This window comes from Bos indicus, chromosome 17 (assembly GCF_029378745.1).
Source record: "Bos indicus isolate NIAB-ARS_2022 breed Sahiwal x Tharparkar chromosome 17, NIAB-ARS_B.indTharparkar_mat_pri_1.0, whole genome shotgun sequence".
Taxonomy (NCBI): domain Eukaryota; kingdom Metazoa; phylum Chordata; class Mammalia; order Artiodactyla; family Bovidae; genus Bos; species Bos indicus.
In genome coordinates this window covers 11,883,763-11,903,243 of record NC_091776.1, presented here as the reverse complement: position 1 = coordinate 11,903,243, position 19,481 = coordinate 11,883,763, and the positions used below count along the sequence as shown (strand labels likewise).

Below are 19,481 nucleotides of genomic sequence, written 5' to 3'. Positions count from 1 at the left end.
TAGGGATGGTTACCAAGTTATCAATATCTGAAAGTTCTGCTGGGTCTCCAAAAGGTGGGTAGGTGTTTGTTTACTGTTTCTCAATACACAGTAATTTTGCTAAAATTAAACAATGTTTTAGGCACTCAAATTCTGGAGTCAGAGGGAGCTCTGTTTCCCACTAACCAGGAGGACTGCAGGAGTTTTTTTTTTTTTTCTTTCTTTTTTTAAAGTTACAGTTTTAAGGATCATAATGCAGAGAATCTGTGTAACCTTCATTCAGTTTTCCTCAGTGCTAACATCCTGCACAACTTTAGTACAATATCACAACCAGGCAACTGGCAGTGATACAGTTCACCCGTCTTATCCAGAGTTCACCAGGGTTTTTGTGTGGGTGTGTGTGTTTGTTTATATTTTCTACATTTCCCTTTTATTTATTTATTTTCAATTCTTTTTTTTTTTTTTTTAATTGGAGTACCTGTCTGACAATGCAGGAAACATGAGATGTGGGTTCAATCTCTGGGTCAAGAAGATCCCCTAGAGGAGGGTATGGCAACTCACTCTATTAGGGGAAGCATACTGACTGAAACCACCTACCCTGGCCAGGCACCATCGTAACCATTTGCATGAGGACAGGAGGTCCTGGTAAGGAACACGGAACTAATAAGCCACCACCAACCGGAAGAGTTCGGAAAAGGTCAAAAGGAGATACCACGTTTCCGACCACCTCCCAGAATCCTTCTTGCTGGCATCCATCTTGGCTGAACAAGGCGTGCACCACCAGGAAGGACTCTGAGTCAGAATGATTGGCTAAGGACAACCCAGGAATTAATCCCATTGCCATAAAACCCAAGAGTGTGAGCCACATGGCAGAGCTGTTCTCCTGGGTTCCCTTACCCTACTGCTCTCCACCCTGGTGCCCCTTCCCAATAAAATCTTTTGCTTTGTCAGCACATGTGTCTCCTTGGACAATTCATTTCTGAGTGTTAGACAAGAGCCCAGTTTTGGGCCCTGGAAGGGGTCCCCCTTCCTGTAACAACTCCAGTATTCTTGCCTGGAGAATCCCATGGACAGAGGAGCCTGGCCGGTTGTAGTCCATACGGTTGCAATTCAGCATACATATAGTGTATATATATTTTAAGTAAACATTCCAGTAAGCTCTAGGGAAGAATTCTATAATTAAGTACACTACCTATTTCTCCAGCAAAATATATTAGTATTCATATTTAATGAGATAAATAAAGTGGGAAAACAATCTCGTATCATTTCAGGTCAGACTGCCCTGACCCAGACTCTTTCTGTTTTGTTCTTGGTTTTCAGAGCTTTTCTGGTACTGGATGTGGTCAAGGAGTGAAAGCTCTGTGATTCTCCCTTTGTGGGGCTGCAGTGAGTTTTAAATAATAACACATAGAGAGCACAACCCACACTTAACCATACTCAGTTGTCAATGACCCCTCTGTCATCAATATTATTATAATTTTGCCAGACCAGAAAATATATTAAGTCATTACAAGAGTTGATTGCTGTTTGATAGAATTCCAAGTGAATTTTACCTTGTTAAGTATCCTTTTCTCTACTGTATAAATTCTTTATAATGGACCTTTACTATTATGAAATAGTTTTATACAGCTTAAGAAAATACTTTTTTCCTTTCATTTAAAAGGATTTACTTTCTTAAGTATTTCCTTCTTAATCTTGCCTTTTATTACACAGACAAAAATTCTTCTGAGTTCCCTGTGTTGAAATGTTCTTGGGTTATAAATTCGTTAGAGGCAAAGAAACCATATTCTTTGGCTCTGTAATCAGATGATTTTTTTTCCTCTTCTGAGCAACCTATAAGCAAAGCTATTTTTTTTTTTTTTTTTTGCTATGAATACTAAAAAAAACATGGGTTGGCCAATCTACAAGGTATTTCTTTAGTTCCTGAGATACTGGAATGTATTTATAGATCTGTGAGCTGTTTAATACCATAACATACCAACATGAGATACCAAGATGAACCCCAACATTCTCACACTAAACAGTTACAGTCTTTGCCTCCATAAAAAAATATTTAAAAACTGTAACTAAAAACCCAAACCAGAAATAATACAAGACAAAAGAAATAAGCAAAAACGTATTTGGCTTTCCCTAGCATTGCGCAGTGCACTGCTGTCTGCTAGAACTTTCTACAATGATGGAAAAGTTCCAATCTGCTCTGTTCAACACAATAGCCAGTAGCCACATGTAGTTATTTACACACTTGAAATGTGGCTTTTGCAACCAGGGGCCTGATTTCCAATTAATTTAAACTTAAATTTAATTAGCCACATGCGTTTAGTTACTCGTGTATTAAGCAATGCAGGTCAACAAAACACCAATTGTTTACGAATTCTTCTTCAATGGAGACACGGAATGCCACTTCTATTTTTAAAGGATTTGGAATGTTTTCCACGGGATGAAACTTGGGAGCTCTTTTCTACAATTTCACTTGAAAAGAATCACTGAAACTCAAATTGTCAGGACCTGCATGAATAAAGTTTCTGTTTTGTTGTGCTATATTGGTGGGAGATGGCTAAAGAAATCATTGCTTTATCCAACATTTGTGTTTGTCTCTTATCTATTATTCTCTGGTTCTAGAGGCTGTTCTATCCATCCTGCACTCCCAAGTATTTCTAATAAATAAATATCCCCAAAGTGGCTCCAGGCAGATCAACATTAAATACAAAACAACAACACACATAGTGAATAACAAATGAGCCTGCAGTCAGAGAACAAGTGTGGCAAATGGCAAAAGCCAAGTCTCTACTCAATATTCGGTAATAACCTATATGGGAAAAGAATCTAAAAAAGAATGTGTGTGTGTGTATATGTATATATACATATTTAAGGATAACTGAATCACTTTGCTCTACACCTGAAACGAGGACAACACTCTAAATAAACCATACTCTTAAAAAAAAAGCCTATTACTGTAAGAAAAATGACTTTAAATTCCACCTCAGTACATTGACTCTACTGCTCAGTATTTAAAACTTTCCCCAAGTTTTGAAAACCTCCAGAAAGCTTTGGTTTCACACCCAGCTCACAATTAACACCGCCAGTCTACTTGCTGATCAATTATTCACTCAGACGTCCAGCATTTCTTTGGAGCCCCTTCCTTCCACATCACCATAGTTAAGGAGATGACACATGCCCGTGTACTTTTCAGAATGAAGGGTAGACTTTAAGTGGGTTTTAACACTAAATGAGAACAAGGGTTAGAGAAGAGAAATCAGCCCTTTTAGTCAAAGTACAGCTTTGGGCGAGCTGCAGGCAGTGCACAGCATGAGAGAATCTGGTTCCAGAAAGTGCCCATGTGTTGACAGCTGAGTAAGAGTTTGAAGGCTTAATGGTACAAATGTTCTGTCACTGGGATTTGCTTTACCAGAACTGCCCAAAACTCCAAACTTGTTGACAAACAAAGAAGGAAAATTAATTCACTCTAGACTTTGACATTAAATTAGCGAGTTATTTTTACCTAAGTAGTCACCCTGCACTGACTTAACTGAAGAAAACGAAGGATCATTTTGCCCAGCCAGAAACTTTAAAGGAGTAAGACCAGAGACCATGAAAGAACACAATCAGAACTACTTCCTTCTTTCTTGAACAAACCCGCTAGACAATAAGGTGGCGTTGTAGAACATATTTATCAAGTGTAGATTCACTTTATTTCACAGGTAAGAGATTTGCAAGTGCAAAGCTCCCCCCAAAGGAAGAATATTCAAAATAATCTGGGAGTACATTAAAATCACAGAGACGCTCCTACCAGTATCTAGAATCACAAGTAGAAAATAAAGATACTGTAGTCTAGCAATCACTTTGACCATCAACACTCAGTGTTTGAGAATTTTGAAGTTTTACTGACCATTTCGGTTTTAAGTACATGATGACAAGCTGTTTTGAATGCCACCCAGCCTATGCTAGTCCTTGTCTCTTCTTTAATTCTTGCAGCAACAGGAGTTGCTGATCTTTTATTCTGGTATACTATCATGATTATCATCACCAAAATGGGAAAGAAAGCCACTGAGGACAGGGGCATCTCTCACACATCCCTCCGGCAGGGCTGCTCTGTTGGTTAGGAACATGCGCCCTGGGGCCAGGCAGCCTAGGTTCAAATCCAACTCTGCCATTGACTATCTGTGTGATGCTAGGCAAGTTATCTAACCTCTCTGGGCCTAGGTTTCTTTAGTTAACTGGGAATAAACACAGTGTCTACATGTCTTTGTGTTACTGTAAGGATTTTTTATTATGTAATTATAAGGACCATTTGTGTTATCATAAAGATCAAATAAATTTATCCATGCTAAATTCATGGTACCATTCTTAGTACTTGGTTCGTATTCAAAAGATGTTGGTTTACACTATTATGAGTAGGGTTTTTTTTAGACAAGTATGGTTAAAAAATAACAAAACAGGTTTTCTTTTTGCTGGATTGGGGGATGAATAATGGAAGCCCTGATGTGAAGCATAAGACAGCTTCATTTTTAAACATCCAGTATTGGGTAAATAGAAAGAAAGGCTGATAAAGGAAATGAAGTTATCCTTTGGAATACAGCTTTGCCAGTAATATTGACAGGTAAATTCTACCATCCTCAGTGATGTTTCTATGAATAGTCACCTTGTGATTTGTATGAGGGCTCTCCAGCAGACAAATGAGGCTTATTCCTAAGGCCTGATTACTGCTAGAACATAAAATGAGTAATGTTAGAGGCATTATCTTTGTTATTACAGGGAATGATTTATTCTACACCAGAGCTCAGGAATCCTAATATTAACATATCTTGCAGCAATCAATCATATTCAATTTTGACTTTCAAATCTTTGCAAAACATCAAATGATACTGCTAAGCATACAGCTTAATTGTGGAGACTGCTGATGTGGACGGCAATGCCATTAGTGAGCCCAAAAAGCGAAATCAGCAGTATTGAGCCTGAAAATCAAAGAGCTTGGAATTCTGAAGAAAGAGAGTTAACCCACAGAGTTAAACAAGGTAAACACACTAAAAATAATTTGCAAAGCAATTTTCTTCCTGCATTTAATAAACATGTGTCAGAAGAAACAAAAATCACAGAAGCCAAAAGTAAAAAAAAAAAAAAAAATCAATTAAAATAAAGTCACAGGCCATGGTAGAGAATTGTTCCTGGCAGTTATTTGATATAATGTGGTTAATATTTCTAGTCAGTCAAATTAACGCAATTTTGTCACTGTAGATTTACAGTCACAAAATGCACACACCCAGGAGGCTTATTTTATTCCAAGAATCAGAGAAACAAATTCCTTTCAGGCATAAAACAACTTGACCATTTTCTCCTGAATGTAAGGAATGAAAGAAAAGTCATCCTTCAGAAAACAATGAATTTGCTATACATTCACATCTGGCCATCATCTCATCCCTCTGTGATTTCCCCTTCAAAGTCCTTGGACAAAAACTAGTCCATTTATAGCTCCATTTGTATCAACAGATATGCTTTTATTTCTTATCGGTCTGCCTATTCGTATCATGTGTACCCTGCCATGTTATTGATTGAAAGAAGCTCAGGCAAGGTGGTGTCAGCTCATATTCCTAAAGGGAGTCCCCTGAGTAGATCGGTGAGGCACTTAAGGTCAAGTCAGAATTGCCTCTTTCTACATTAAAACTGCAGGGCACAGTGACAAGAAGGATGTCGACTTCTCAAGCATGCCAAGTAAATACCAACAGTCAACCTTTATGGGTTTATCTTCCCCCCACGGAGCTCAGAGGTACTTTTCATGGAAGGAAGTTTGGCTTTGTAAAAACAAAAATTACTTCAAGCCCTTCTTTCCACTTTCCAGGCTTTCTTCTTTATCTTTTTTATCTCTCAAATGGTACTCCTTACAGACAGAAATCAGAAGGCAAATAAAGTCACTAAATCATACCATGCCCGGAGAGAAAGAAACTAGTAACCCTCCTAACAGATTAATTTGGCATTTTCCTGATGATTCGTGAGATAATCTGTACACTTTGAATGAGGAGAAAGTAAAGTTAACCACGTTTGCCAACTGTATGCTTAGCACCATAAACATTTCCGAGATATGAATTATTGGAAGAACCTCTAAATTCATTCATCAAATACTATCCAGAGCTCATATTATATGCACAGCACTTTTTCTGGAGTGTGGGTTTCAAAGGTGGATATAATGTGCCTGCCCTCAGGGACTTCACAATTCATTATTTTACAGCTTGAAATGTGCTGCGATGGGACATGAACAAAGTGTCAAAAGATAGAACCACGCACATATCATGGCATAAAGAGCTAGAGTGAGACAGACAGGGGTTCAGATCTGTCTTTTTCCACACACAGAGCGGGGCTCCTGGAAAACGCATCTACCTTCTTGAACTTCATTTTGCCGAACGTAACACAGATGTAGTATTATTAGTACTCTTGGTAGATGGTTAAACATTAGTTGGCTTTCCTCCTTGGATACAAAGTCAAGGACAATTGATTTGCTCTAAGGGCAGAGAAGATAATGGGACAAGGGGTCAAAGAAAGAGCAGTTAAGGTTGGCTTTATAGAAAAAGCAGGATGTCAATAGACAAGAATGAGAAGTAAGGGATTTTTGGCAAAAAAGGATCATGAGGGAGAAAAGTGGAACTGTAAAAAGAACACTGAAAAAAAAAAGCACAAGGTGTGTTTAGGGGGAGCAGAGGACAGTGGTTACAAATGGGGGTGTAGGGATTAATCTGCCTGAGCTGGGATCATGTTGTCTACTTGGGATCCCCTGGGGTAACTTGCTTATCCATTTTCCTCATTTATTACCCACATATAACAATATCTATATCATAGGGTATACTGAAGATTAAGTGGAGAATATATGTATATATCCTCCATATACCTGTGGACTGTTGTCATTCAGTCACTCGGTCACGTCCAACTCTTTGTAGTCCCAAGGACTGTAGCCCGCCAGGTTCCTCTGTCTATGGGATTATCCAGGCAAGAATACTGGAGTGGGTTGCCATGCCTTCCTTTAGGGGATCTTCCAAACCCAGGAATTGAACCAGCATCTTAGGTCTCCTGCATTGGCAGGCAGGTTCTTTGCCACTAGCGCCACCAGAGAAGCTTATATATATATATGTAAATCAGTTCAGTTTAGTCACTCAGTCGTGTCTGACTCTGTGATGCCATGGACTGCAGCACGCCAGGCCTCCCTGTCCATCACCAACTCCCGGAGTTTACTCAAACCCACATCCACTGAGTCCATGATGCCATCCAACCAGCTCATCCTCTGTCGTCCCCTTCTCCTCCCACCTTCAATCTTTCCCAGCATCAGTCTTTTCAAATGAGTCAGCTCTTCACATCAGGTGGCCAAAGTATTGGAGTTTCAGCTTCAGCATCAGTCTTTCTGATGAATATTCAGGACTGATTTCCTTTAGGAAGGACTGGTTGGATCTGCTTGCAGTCCAAGGGACTCTCAAGAGTCTTCTTCAACACCACAGTTCAAAAGCATATATATACGTGGAGAAGGCAATGGCAACCCACTCCAGTACTCTCGCCTGGAAAATCCCATGGACGGAGGAGCCTGATGGGCTGCCGTCTGTGGGGTTGCACAGAGTCGGACATGACTGAGGTGACTTAGCAGCAGCAGCATATATATACTAGACCTATTATTATTAGAAAGTGAAAAGTGAAAGTTGATCCGTGTGTCTGACTCATTGCGACCCCATGGACTATACATTCCATGGACTTCTCCAGGCTAGAATACTGGAGTGGGTAGCCCTTCCCTTCTCCAGGGGATCTTCCCAACCCAGGGATCAAACCCAGGTCTCCCACATTGCAGGTGGGTTCTTTACCAGCTGAGTCACCAGGGAAGCCCATCATTATGAGTAAAGTCTCACTCAATAGGTTGGGGATGACTCAAGTGTAAGGGAAACAGAAGTATGGGTGATCATTCTGCTTTTTGACTCCCAGGCATCTAATTACTTAGTACTCTAAAAGCGATATTTTATCACAAATGGGTGAACAGGTTACTTTTATCAGGCAACTCTATGTCTCCTCCCATTACTAAATATGTTTTGGTCCAGTGGTTTGTAAACCTGGCTGTGCATCAGACTCTCTTGGGAATCTGATTTTTAAGAAAACAAAAAGCAAAACGAACAAACAAAAAACAGACACTCTTAGGTCTAAACCTAGAAATTCTTATTGAATAAATTTAAGGCGGAACTGAGGAAACTGTATTTTTAACAAAGTCTCCCTGGTGACTCTGATAAATAGCTAAATGTGGAGACCTTCACTGCAGTGTACTCGTAAGCCAGGTCAATAGGTTTTACTCTTATTGCCCATTGAATCAAATAACATTTAGCTTATCTAACGATAAGAGATTCATAAAAGTGCTGGCCTCCAATTTAATCTTACAGAAAACACTCTCATTAATTGATAGAAGGCATTAATGAGAATATAACTTCTTTGTTAATTAGTTACTGAAGCATTCCGAAAGGATGATGGCATGAAAGAGCTTGAAGTGACAGGCAAGTTAACTTTTCATCAATCATTAAAAAAGAAAATAAACTTTTCTCAGATTAAATATCACAATGCTGCCAAATTAAGTTGTTTCACCGATATTTACTCTATTCTCAGATACATTTAAGAGTATAAATTATGAAACGAGAAGTCCAAGGAATTCATGTTGGTTTCAACACTACTATAAGGAAGATTCAAATTCTGATCGTCTGTGTGTTCTTTGAATGGATTTGTCAGAAAGAATATCAATCAGCTATATCAGAGAGCCCTATTAGCTTCACAAAATAATTATTTATTTTAAAAGATCACTTATAGCTTCTTAGTGCCCCTAAGGGTTTGCTGATTGTCACTGGACAGGAAGTCCTAGAAGAAGAACATTTTAAACAAAATGTTGATTCAAAATACAAAAACACATTCCTGGTATTATAATTTTAATGTAATTTTATGTGATCTACAAATAAACCTCAAGGGCAAGGCAAGATACAAAGGCTGGCAGGGTAAGCCCAGGGACCAGGTCAAGAATGGCCATATTAAGCCCAGATTTTATCCTGAGAGGAAAAAGGAGCTACTCAGGGATTTTAGTGGTAAAATATACATTGTAAAAGAGTCTAATATAGTAGTTATCAACACGAAAACATTTAGAATCAAACAGGAGCTTTAAAAAAATATCCGTGTCTAAACTCCCTACATTTCTAATTTAATTGGTCTGGAGTGGGGCCCACACAGCAGCAATTAAAACAACACCACCACCCAAGTTATTTTACTGTATGGCCAGGGTTGAGAACTACTGCTCAGACTGGAAGCCTGGAGACCAGCAGGGCCTTGGAGGGAACATGTCTGAAAAAGGGCCTTGGTGATGGAGATGGAGAAATGTGAATAAACTTGACAGATAACTCAGGTGCTAGAATGAACAGGATGTATTGATTGGTTACCTGTGAAAAATGAGGGGAAAATGTGAATCAAAAATTACCTCCAGGTTCCAATCATGGGGTTGCAAAGAGTCGGACATGACTGAGCGACTGATCTGACCTGATCCCCCAGGAAAGGGCTTCCCTGGAGCTTCAGATGGCAAAGAATCCACCTGCAATGCAGGAGACCTGGGTTCAACCCCTGGGTCTTCAATCCACCAGAAGATCCCCTGGAGAAGGGAATGGCTTCCCACTCCAGTAGTCTTGTCTGGAGAATCCCATGGACAGAGAAGCCTGGCGGGCTATGGACCATAGCATCCCAAAGAGTCGAACATGACTGAGTGGCTAACATTTCCCTGGGAAAATGAGCCAACAGTGGTGCTATTCATTGGCCTTAAATTCTACTGGATCCGGGTTTTGATCTGGCTTGTCCAGTTTCTATTTTGAGCCTTTGGCCCAATTATTTAAAAGGTCCTTTAATCCTATACAAAATGGAGTCAATAGCACTTACTTCACAATAGTAAAGATTATGCAAGATAACGCAGGTCCTTTTAGGACCTAACAGTGTCTATCACATAAGAGGCGCTTAATAAATGGTTTTCTCTTCCGTATTATAACACAGCTACTCCAAGTGTACTCATTTAAATTCCTAAAGGAACTAAATTTCTTTCAATATGTGAAATTATTTTGGGCTTCCCAGGTGGTGCTGGTGGTAAAGAACCTGCCTCCCAATGCAGGAGTTGCAGGTTCGATCCCCTGGGTCAGGAAGATTCCCTGGAGAAGGAAATGGCTACCCATTCCAGTATTCATGCCTGGAGAATCCCATGGACAGAGGAGCCTGGCAGGCTATGGTCGCAAAGAGTCGGACATGACTGAAGCAACCGAGCATACACGCACACACATGACTTCTCCTTCTCAGAAGATGCAAGACACTTAAAAAGGATGTCTTGGATGTTGGGAGAGAGTTTACTATCATTTCGAGAAACAAAGATACATTGAGGGAAACCACCTGCTTCTAATTTTGTTAAATTACTTCAAAACAAACAATAAGGATAGACATGGAACAGTGGACTGGTTCCAAATTGGGAAAGGAGTACATCAAGGCTGTATATTGTCACCCTGCTTATTTAACTTATATGCAGAGTACATCATGTGAAATGCCAGGCTGGATGAAGCACAAGCTGGAATCAATTCCTTGGGAGGAATATCAATAATCTCGGATATGCAGATGACACCACCATTATGGCAGAAACCAAAGAGGAACTAAAGGGCCTCTTGATGAAGGTGAAATAGGAGAATGAGAAAGCTGGCTTAAAACTCAACATTCAAAAAACGAAGATCATGGCATCCAGTCCCATCACTTCATGGCAAATAGATGGGGAAACAATGGAAACGGTGGCTGACTTTATTTTCTTAGGCTCCAAAATCAATACAGACGGTGACTGCAGCCATGAAATTAAAAGATGCTTGCTCCTTGGAAGAAAAGCTATGGTGAACCTAGACAGTCTATTAAAAAGCAAGAAGATTACTTTGTCAACAAAGGTCCGTATAGTCAAAGCTCTGGTTTTTCCAGTAGTCATGTATGGATGTGAGAGTTGGACCATAAAGAAGGCTGAGCACCAAAGAACTGATGCTTTCGAACTTTTGGAGAAGCCTCTTGAGAGTCCCTTGGACTGCAAGGAGAGCAAACTAGTCAGTTCTAAAGGAAATTAGCCCTGAAGATTCATTGGAAGAACTGATGCTGAAGCTGAACCTCTGATATTTTGGCCACCTGATGCAAAGAGTCGACTCATTGGAAAACACCCCGATGCTGGGAAAGGTTGAAGGCAGGAGGAGAAGGGGGTGACAGAGTATGAGATGGTTGGATGGCATCACCAAATCAACGGACATGAGTTTGAGCAAACTCCAGGAGATGGTGAAGGACAGGGAAGCCTGGTGTGCTGCAGTCCATGGGGTGGCAATGAGGTGGACGTGACTGAGCAACTGAACAACAACAACAAAAGCATAGACAAGAGTACTTGATAACGAAAGGCTGATTTGAGAAAAAGCATTCTAGTTTCAGTTTATCAAAACAGGGTGTCTGAACACCTGGAGGAATGCTCTCACCTCCTGGCCTTCGCACTGGCTGTTCCCTTTGCTTGGACTTTTCTTGACTACAAACGTTCATAACTCACTCCCATGACAGCCCTCAGGTTTTTGCTGTTTCTCAATGAGGTCAACTTGATCACCCCACTTCAATCACAACCTCCCCATCTCTGCCTCAACATATCTCACTTCTTTAACCTATTAAACTCTTCTTTTTGTTTTTCTGTAGCTCTTATCTCTTTTCAACAAACTGCATGATTTACTTATTTATTTTTTTATTGCTGGTCTATTCTCTATAGGCTGTGAACTCCACGAGGGCAGAAATAAGTTGTTTTGTTGTGAAATTATTATTATTATACCAAAGACCTAGAATAGTGCCTGGCACAAAGTAGGTATAGAATGAACATCTGTTGACTAATAAGAGTTATAAATTGCCCACAAAATTCACAAGTCATTGATGTACGTGCCAGTATCATAAGTGAGCATGCCAAGTCATCAAAACTGGTTATAAAAAGAAAAGGATATGCGAAAGCTTCGCTGAAACTAGAAATTTTTATTAACTAATACCAATCAGTGCTCTGTTATTTGAGTATTTGTACCAGGACTAGTAGAAAACAGGAAAGACTATGCGTTTTAGGGGGAAAACTAGTTTTGGAAGCACTGCTTTGGGAGTGATGCACGATCAAGTGGTGAAAACAGAGATTAGGATTGAAGAGTTTTTTCTTTTTTTTTTTTTTTGGCTGCACCACAGCATGCAGGATCTTAGTTTCCAGACCAGGGATCAAACCCATGCCCCCTGCAGTGGAAGTATGAAGTATAAACCACTATACTACTAGGGACGTCCCAAGAGTTTGCCATTTTGCTTGTAAGCATGTGGGGATGCTTTCTTGTGCCAAAGGAGGGCATAAAATACACTTTCTTAACAAAAACTTATCAAGAATACTACCTGTCTAGCCATGCTGTGCTCAGACTGTGCTCAGACGCAGTCATGTCTGACTCTTTGTGACCCCACAGACCGTATTCCACCAGGCTTCTTTGTCCATGGGATTTTCCAAGCAAGATTACTACAGTGGGTTGCCATTTCCTCTTCCAGGGGATCTTCAGACCTAGGGATCAAACCTGCGTCTCTTACATCTCCTGCATTAGCAAGCAGATTCTCTACCATTAGTGCCAGAACCATAAAAAATACTATAACTTATATCAGACTCTCTCCCTCCCTCTGTCTTTTTCTCTCTTTGTTTCTAAAAATAGGAGAATGATGATAATATTCTGGTCTTTGATAAAAACATAATTCACAATCCAGCCCTGATTTCCTAATCCACAGAAAACTTTGACTTACAGAAAGGACTACTCTTTCTTTTAAGTGAACCATAACTGCCTTGAAGGGCACAATCAAGCAAGATTACCAGGGCACCAAGGACTGCCTAGGTGGGAACAACTTAATGAATTTCCACAGAAGAAATTAAATTACTTTGTAATGCTCTGCCTACATTATAGAGAACATGAAAAAAGGAAAGGTGTTGGAGTCATTCCATTTGGCAAGGATTTCATGATATGTCTGTTTTCTAAAGATTTCTAGGAGGTAAGAGTAAAATAAATGGGGCTTAGGCAACTCTAGAGAATATAGATTAAGACAGAGAAAATGCCAAACCAAATAAGCCTGAAGTCATTTAACAAAGCAGTGCCTGTTGATTGATTTATATTTGGTTTTGTAATGGGATTGCACACAGACTCCACTCTGCCCAACTTCCTGTACTTCACATTTGAGCCCCATCCTTGGCAACTGAAAGCCCAATGGGGAGCCTGATGATAGAAGATCAGATAATCTGCAAAGCAGATAATCTGTTTCTCACAATTGAGTATTAGAACAGCCTAGTGGGCCACCTGAGCCCCTACAATATACCCTTTCCAGTCCCACAAACAGAGCCTCTCAGGTTATTGACCTGAGCCCAGAGGCATCGTGGAGGTTCACAATTAAAAGGCTTTGACCCAACTTCTGACCTCAATGTCTGCTTCCTGTGGAGAGAGTCTGAACTGGCCTAACAAAATTGCAGACTTAGGAATGCTACCGAAATTACTTTCATTCTGTCTTCCAGTTCACAGAACCATTAGGAACATATTTGTTCAGATAAATGCTGGCCCACCAGCTCAAAACAGTTCGTATTAGTCTTTGTTATAGAGGGCTGTAGTGTTCTCAACATTACTTACCCTTATTCCTATCAAAAGTGACAATCTTTGCTTTACCACGTGTAATATGTTGTTTGCAGCTTCAGCTCTATGCTTGAACATTTGATAGATGAATACGACATCATTTATTGATGCAGATTTATCAGAAACCTCAGCAAGATCATCAGTTCAAACAGGTCTTGGAAGAACAAGACCTCCAAAACCAAAGTTATTTGTTATCTTACTATTGTAATTGCTGTTGCTGGTAGGAAAAAAACGTATATTCAAATCTAGGACAGCTGGTCTAAAATGAAACAAATATTTAATCTCATTTAATTTTCCTGAAATTGCCTGATAACTAAGAGGATCAGAAAACTGAGAAATGAGCATTTTCAGAGATGAAACCCCAATGTTGACAACCTCTCAGGCAGAAGAAAAATTTTAAACGGACTATGTTGACACTAGCAAGCATTTTGTTCTAAATCATTATACTCTTTCTATATTGTTAATTCTCTTCAAAGAACATGGACATCAGAGACTATAATCTTTCACTGTGTGTTTCTAGACCATCTCACTGTTTGCATATTGAACCAGATATATCACTCCAGGCATCTCTTGTGGCTCAGATGGTAAAGAATCTGCCTGCAATTCAGGAGAGCTAGGTTCAATCCCTGGGTCAGGAAGATCTCCTGGAGAAGGGAATGGCAACCCATTCCAGTATTCTTGCCTGGCAATTCTACAGACACAGGAGTTTGGTGGGCTACAGTCGATGGAATCGCAGAGTTGGACATGACTGAGTGACTATCATCACTTCACTTCATATCACTCCAAGCTGAAAGACAGAAAATTCCTGATAAATTGAAGAATGGCCCCAGATCTTGTCAAATTACATAGTTCAGAGATCATTCAGTGATTCAAACTACACAAATATCAGCTTGTCAAAAAATTATTGATGTGTGTGTATTGCTTGTGTGTGTGTATACAAGAATATGAGTGAGTCATCAAAAGAGACCAAAGCTCCTCTGTTTTAGAAAGGGGTTGGAGCAAAATTTGATATCCACAGAAGAAAACTACCCAAAGTATATGTTTCAGATATCTGGTGGCTCAGGAATAAAGAATCTGCCTGCCAAGCCAGGAGATGAAAGTTTGATCCTTGGGTCAGGAAGACCCCCTAGGCAAGGAAATGGCAACCCACTCCAGGATTCTTGCCTGGGAAATCCCATGGACAGAGGAGCCCAGCAGGCTACAGTCCATGGGGTAGCAAAAAGCTGGACACAACTTAGCGACTAAATAACAGCAACAAAAATATATAACAAGTCAAATAAAACTCTGTCTAAACCTAAATGTACTCCATTAGTGATAATTTCTCCAGGTCAATTTACAACCCTATCAAAAGCAAGAAAAAATCAATAACAATAACAAAAAATAAGAAGAAGAAAAAAAGATCCCCAGATCACATACCTTGGGGCATATGTGAATTTTCAGAGGAGTCCCATAGGACGTCTGAGTGTTAACCATGGACTTCAGTTCAGTTCAGTTGCTCAGTCGTGTCTGACTCTTTGCGACCCCATGAACTGCAGCACGCCAGGCCTCCCTGTCCATCACCAACTCCCGGAGTTCACTCAGACTCACGTCTATCAAGTCGGTGATGCCATCCAGCCATCCCATCCTCTGTCGTCCCCTTCTCCTCCTGCCCCCAATCCCTCCCAGCATCAGGGTCTTTTCCAATGAGTCAACTCTTCACATGAGGTGGCCAAAGTATTGGAGTTTCAGCTTTAGCATCAGTCCTTCCAATGAACACCCAGGACTGGTCTCCTTTAGGATGGACATGGACTTACTTATCAAATAAAAATGTAGTAGCAAGTCTGTGATATCATGTGAATTATACTTGCCAAAGGATGATTATGTAATTTTTGGTAAGTAGAGAGGTTGTTTTTTTTTTTTTTTTCTTTAATTGGAGGATAATTACTTTACAGCATTGGGTTGTAATAATGATGATGGGTTTTAACATATATCAACATGAATTGGCCACAGGTATACATGTGTCCCTTCCCTCCTGAATCCCCTTCCAACCTCCCTCCTCACCTCACCTTTCCAGGTATTTGAGAGAATAGCATTGAAACATATATGTTACCATATGTAAAACAGATAGCCAGTCAAAGCTTGATGTGTGATGCAGGGAACCCAAAGCCAGTGCTCTGTGAAGTAGAGTTTTGCTCTATAAAAGTTACTTGCCATCAATGTGCATGCTGCTGCTCAGTCACTTCAGTCGTGTCCGACTCTGTGCGACCCCATAGATGGCAGCCCACCAGGCTTTGCTATCCTTGGGGTTCTCCAGGCAAGAACACTGCAGTGGGTTGCCATTTCCTTCTCCAATGCATGAAAGTGAAAAGTGAAAGTGAAGTCGCTCAGTCATGTCCAACTCTTAGCGACCCCCTGGACTGCAGCCTGCCAGGATCCTCCGTCCATGGGATTTTCCAGGCAAGAGTACTGGAGTGGGGGTGCCATTGCCTTCTCCGGTGCATACCACTACACTTAGGTTAAGTGTTTTATGTTTTCAAATCAGCCAGATTCTGCCAACACTTCTTTTTCACAACGTACACCTAGTTTCAATTCAACAAATGCTCTTTGACCACCTACTGTATACAGGGCATTAGATTAGATACTGCTAAAAGTAGAAGGATAAACTGCCTCACAATTCAGAATACAGGAAATCTGAGGATCTTTTAAAAATTAACCTATTTGATCTGTATTTAGAATTACTAAATATATTAACAATCGTATATATAAACACATCATATGATTTTTTTCCCCCTACTTTTCCTTTTTTAACATTACTAACACTCTATTTAGGGAATAAAGTAATCAGTATACTCACAGAAACATCTAATTAATTAGGATGTCATTCATGGACATTCCCATAATTTCAAAAACTCGATAATTTAGAGTAAATATATTTAGGTCTTTTTATGAAATGTAAACAGCTCCAGAATCCCTAAGGAGTGAAGAAATGCTGGCCTTCATTTTGGCAAACTTTTCAATTCATGCCAGATCACTCATTCAACTGGAATTTTATCAGCAAGAACAGATCCAGTTTTTGTGGGATCCAAAGCTGATACAATCTGGGGGCTTTTCTTTAAGAAAGGAATACAAAATTAGTTCCAGGGAGAGGGGCTAAAAAGTTTAAGCTTCATTAGCTTCTGAGCAAATCTGTCTCTGGTTTTCAGCTATCAGTAATGAGCTTTTGCTAATGACATGATGTAAAACAGAGCAACAAGTATCTGAAACTTAAGTTGGGGCGGAAACATATTTCTCTGAAATTGAATTATAGGAGCTATGTAGACTTTTGTGAAAATGAGCTCCTGAGATACTCGCCTCTCCCACAAACCTCTAATGTTACCATGCACAGCATCAGGAGAAGGCTCAATGTTAATCACTCATTTCCCCTTTCAATCTGTCTCAATTACTGTTACGGGATGCTTCAATTAGTCATTCTCCTCTCCAGGGATAGGGAGAGATCACAGATAACTCATCCCAAATAGACTTCACAATTTGAATGCCTCCATCCTGCTAAAGAAAAATCTTCACTGGAGACAAGCGAGATTTGCTGTCATCCACTCTGTACTCTGTCAATGCCACTCTTTCATCAGACAAAGAGAAGCCATATGTCTTCTGGGATGGTGAACCTTCTTTTCCCTTCCCCCAGAGGAGTGAGTTCTGTTTCTCTCACACATTCAGCCCAAGACAGCCACAGGCAATTGTTTTTAAAACTTAAAACTGCCCTTGGATGGCCCTTTCCAGAAGGTAGCCCCTGAGACAGACAACCATGTTATCAGTCATCTAGACAGCATTTATCCCTTTTTTTTATGCCTGTTCTCCACCTGTTACAAGAAGACTATTTAGCCCTAGAGTCTAAAATCTGTGAAACAAGGTATTCAATATCTCTTTAAGAAGTATATATGGTATTAGTGACAGAATAATCTCTCTTTATTTCCAAGGCAAATCATTCATATGATAGTTATCCAAGTCTATGCCCCAAGCACTAATGCTGAAGAAGCTGAAGTTGAATGGTTCTGTGAGGAACTACAAGACCTTCTAGAACTAACACCAAAAAAAAGAAGTCCTTTTCATCATAGGGAACTGGAATGCAAAAGTAGGAACTCAAAAGATACCTAAGTAACAGGCAAGTTTGGCCTTGGTGTACAAAATTAAGTAGGGAAAAGGCTATCAGAGTTTTGCCAAGAGAATGCACTGGTCATAGCAAACACCCTCTTCCAACACCACAAGAGATGACTCTATACATGGACATCACCATACGGTCAATACCAAAATCAGATTGATTAAATTCTTTGCAGCCAATGATGGAGAAGCTCTATACAGTCAGCAAAAACAGGACTGGGAGCTGACTGTGGCTCAGATCATGAACTCCTTATTGCAAAATTCAGACTGAAGTTGAAGAAAGTAGGGAAACCACTAGACCATTCAGGTATGACTTAAATCAAATCTCTTAGGATTATACAGTGGAAGTGACAAATGAAGAACTATGGATGGAGGTTCGGGACATTCTATAGGAGGCAGTGATCAAGATCACCCCCAAGGAAAAGAAATGCAAAAAAGCAAAATGGTTGTCTTAGGAGGGCTTACAAATAGCTGAGAAAAGAAGAGACACAAAAGGCAAAGGAGAAAAGGAAAGATATACCCATTGAATGCAGAGTTCCAAAGAACAGCAAGGAGAGATAAGAAAGCCTTCCTTAGTGATCAATGCAAAGAAATAGAGGAAAACAATAGAATGGGAAAGACTAGAGATCCCTTCAAGAAAATTAGAGATACCAAGGGAACATTCCATGCAAAAACGAGCACAATAAAGGACAGAAACAGTATGGACCTAACAGAAGCAGAAGTTATTAAGAAGAGGTGGCAAGAACACACAGAAGAACTATTAAAAAAAAATCATAATGACCCAGATAACCACGAAGGTGTGATCACTCACCTAGAGCCAGACATCCTGGAGTCCAAAAACAAGTGAGCCTTAGGAAGCATCTCTATGAACAAAGCTAGTAGCTACTTCAAATCCTAAAAGATGATGCTGTGAAAGTGCTGCACTCAATATGCCAGCAAATTTGGAAAACTCAGCAGTGGCCACAGAACTGGAAAAGGTCAGTTTTCATTCCAATCTCAAAGAAAGGCAATGCCAAAGAATGTTCAAACTACTGCACAATTGCACTTATCTCACATGCTAGCAAAGTAAGGCTCAAAATTCTGCAAGCCAGGCTTCAGCAGTTTGTGAACCAAGAACTTTCAGATGTTCAAGCTGGATTTAGAAAAGGCAGAGGAACCAGAGATCAAATGACCAACATCATTTGGATCGTAGAAAAAGCGAGAGAGTTCTAGAGAAACATCTACTTCTACTTTATCAACTATGCTAAAGCCTTTGACTGTGTATATCCCCATAAACTGGAAAATTCTAAAAGAGATGGGAATACCACATCACCTTACCTGCCTCATGAGAAATCTGTATACAGGTCAAGAAGCAACAGTTAGAACTGGACATACAATGGACTGGTTCAAAATTGGAAAAGGAGTACGTCAAGGCTGTATAGTGTCACCCTGCTTATTTAACTTATATGTAGAGTACATCATGCGAAATGTCAGGCTGGATGAAGCACAAGTTGGAATCAAGATTGCCGGGAGAAACATTAATAACCTCAGATATACAGATGCTGCTGCTGCTGCTAAGTTGCTTCAGTCGTGTCCGACTCTGTGTGACCCCATAGACAGCAGCCCACCAGGCTCTCCCATCCCTGGGATTCTCCAGGTAAGAACACTGGAGTGGGTTGCTATTTCCTT

General features: G+C 40.1%; 1 protein-coding gene across 9 annotated transcripts in view; it reads right to left on the bottom strand.

The window, feature by feature from the left end:
* SLC10A7 (solute carrier family 10 member 7) overlaps window positions 1–19,481 on the bottom strand; it is a 323,368-nt gene that overhangs the window by 130,592 nt on the left and 173,295 nt on the right. For 2 of the 9 annotated variants that reach the window (XM_070769033.1, XM_070769032.1), the window contains one exon: window positions 1–19,481. This exon is cut by the window's left edge and continues 18,374 nt beyond it; it is cut by the window's right edge and continues 32,835 nt beyond it. The exons of the other annotated variants lie outside the window; for them this stretch is intronic. The gene's annotated coding sequence lies outside the window, so the exon portion shown is untranslated. 9 annotated transcript variants of the gene reach the window in all.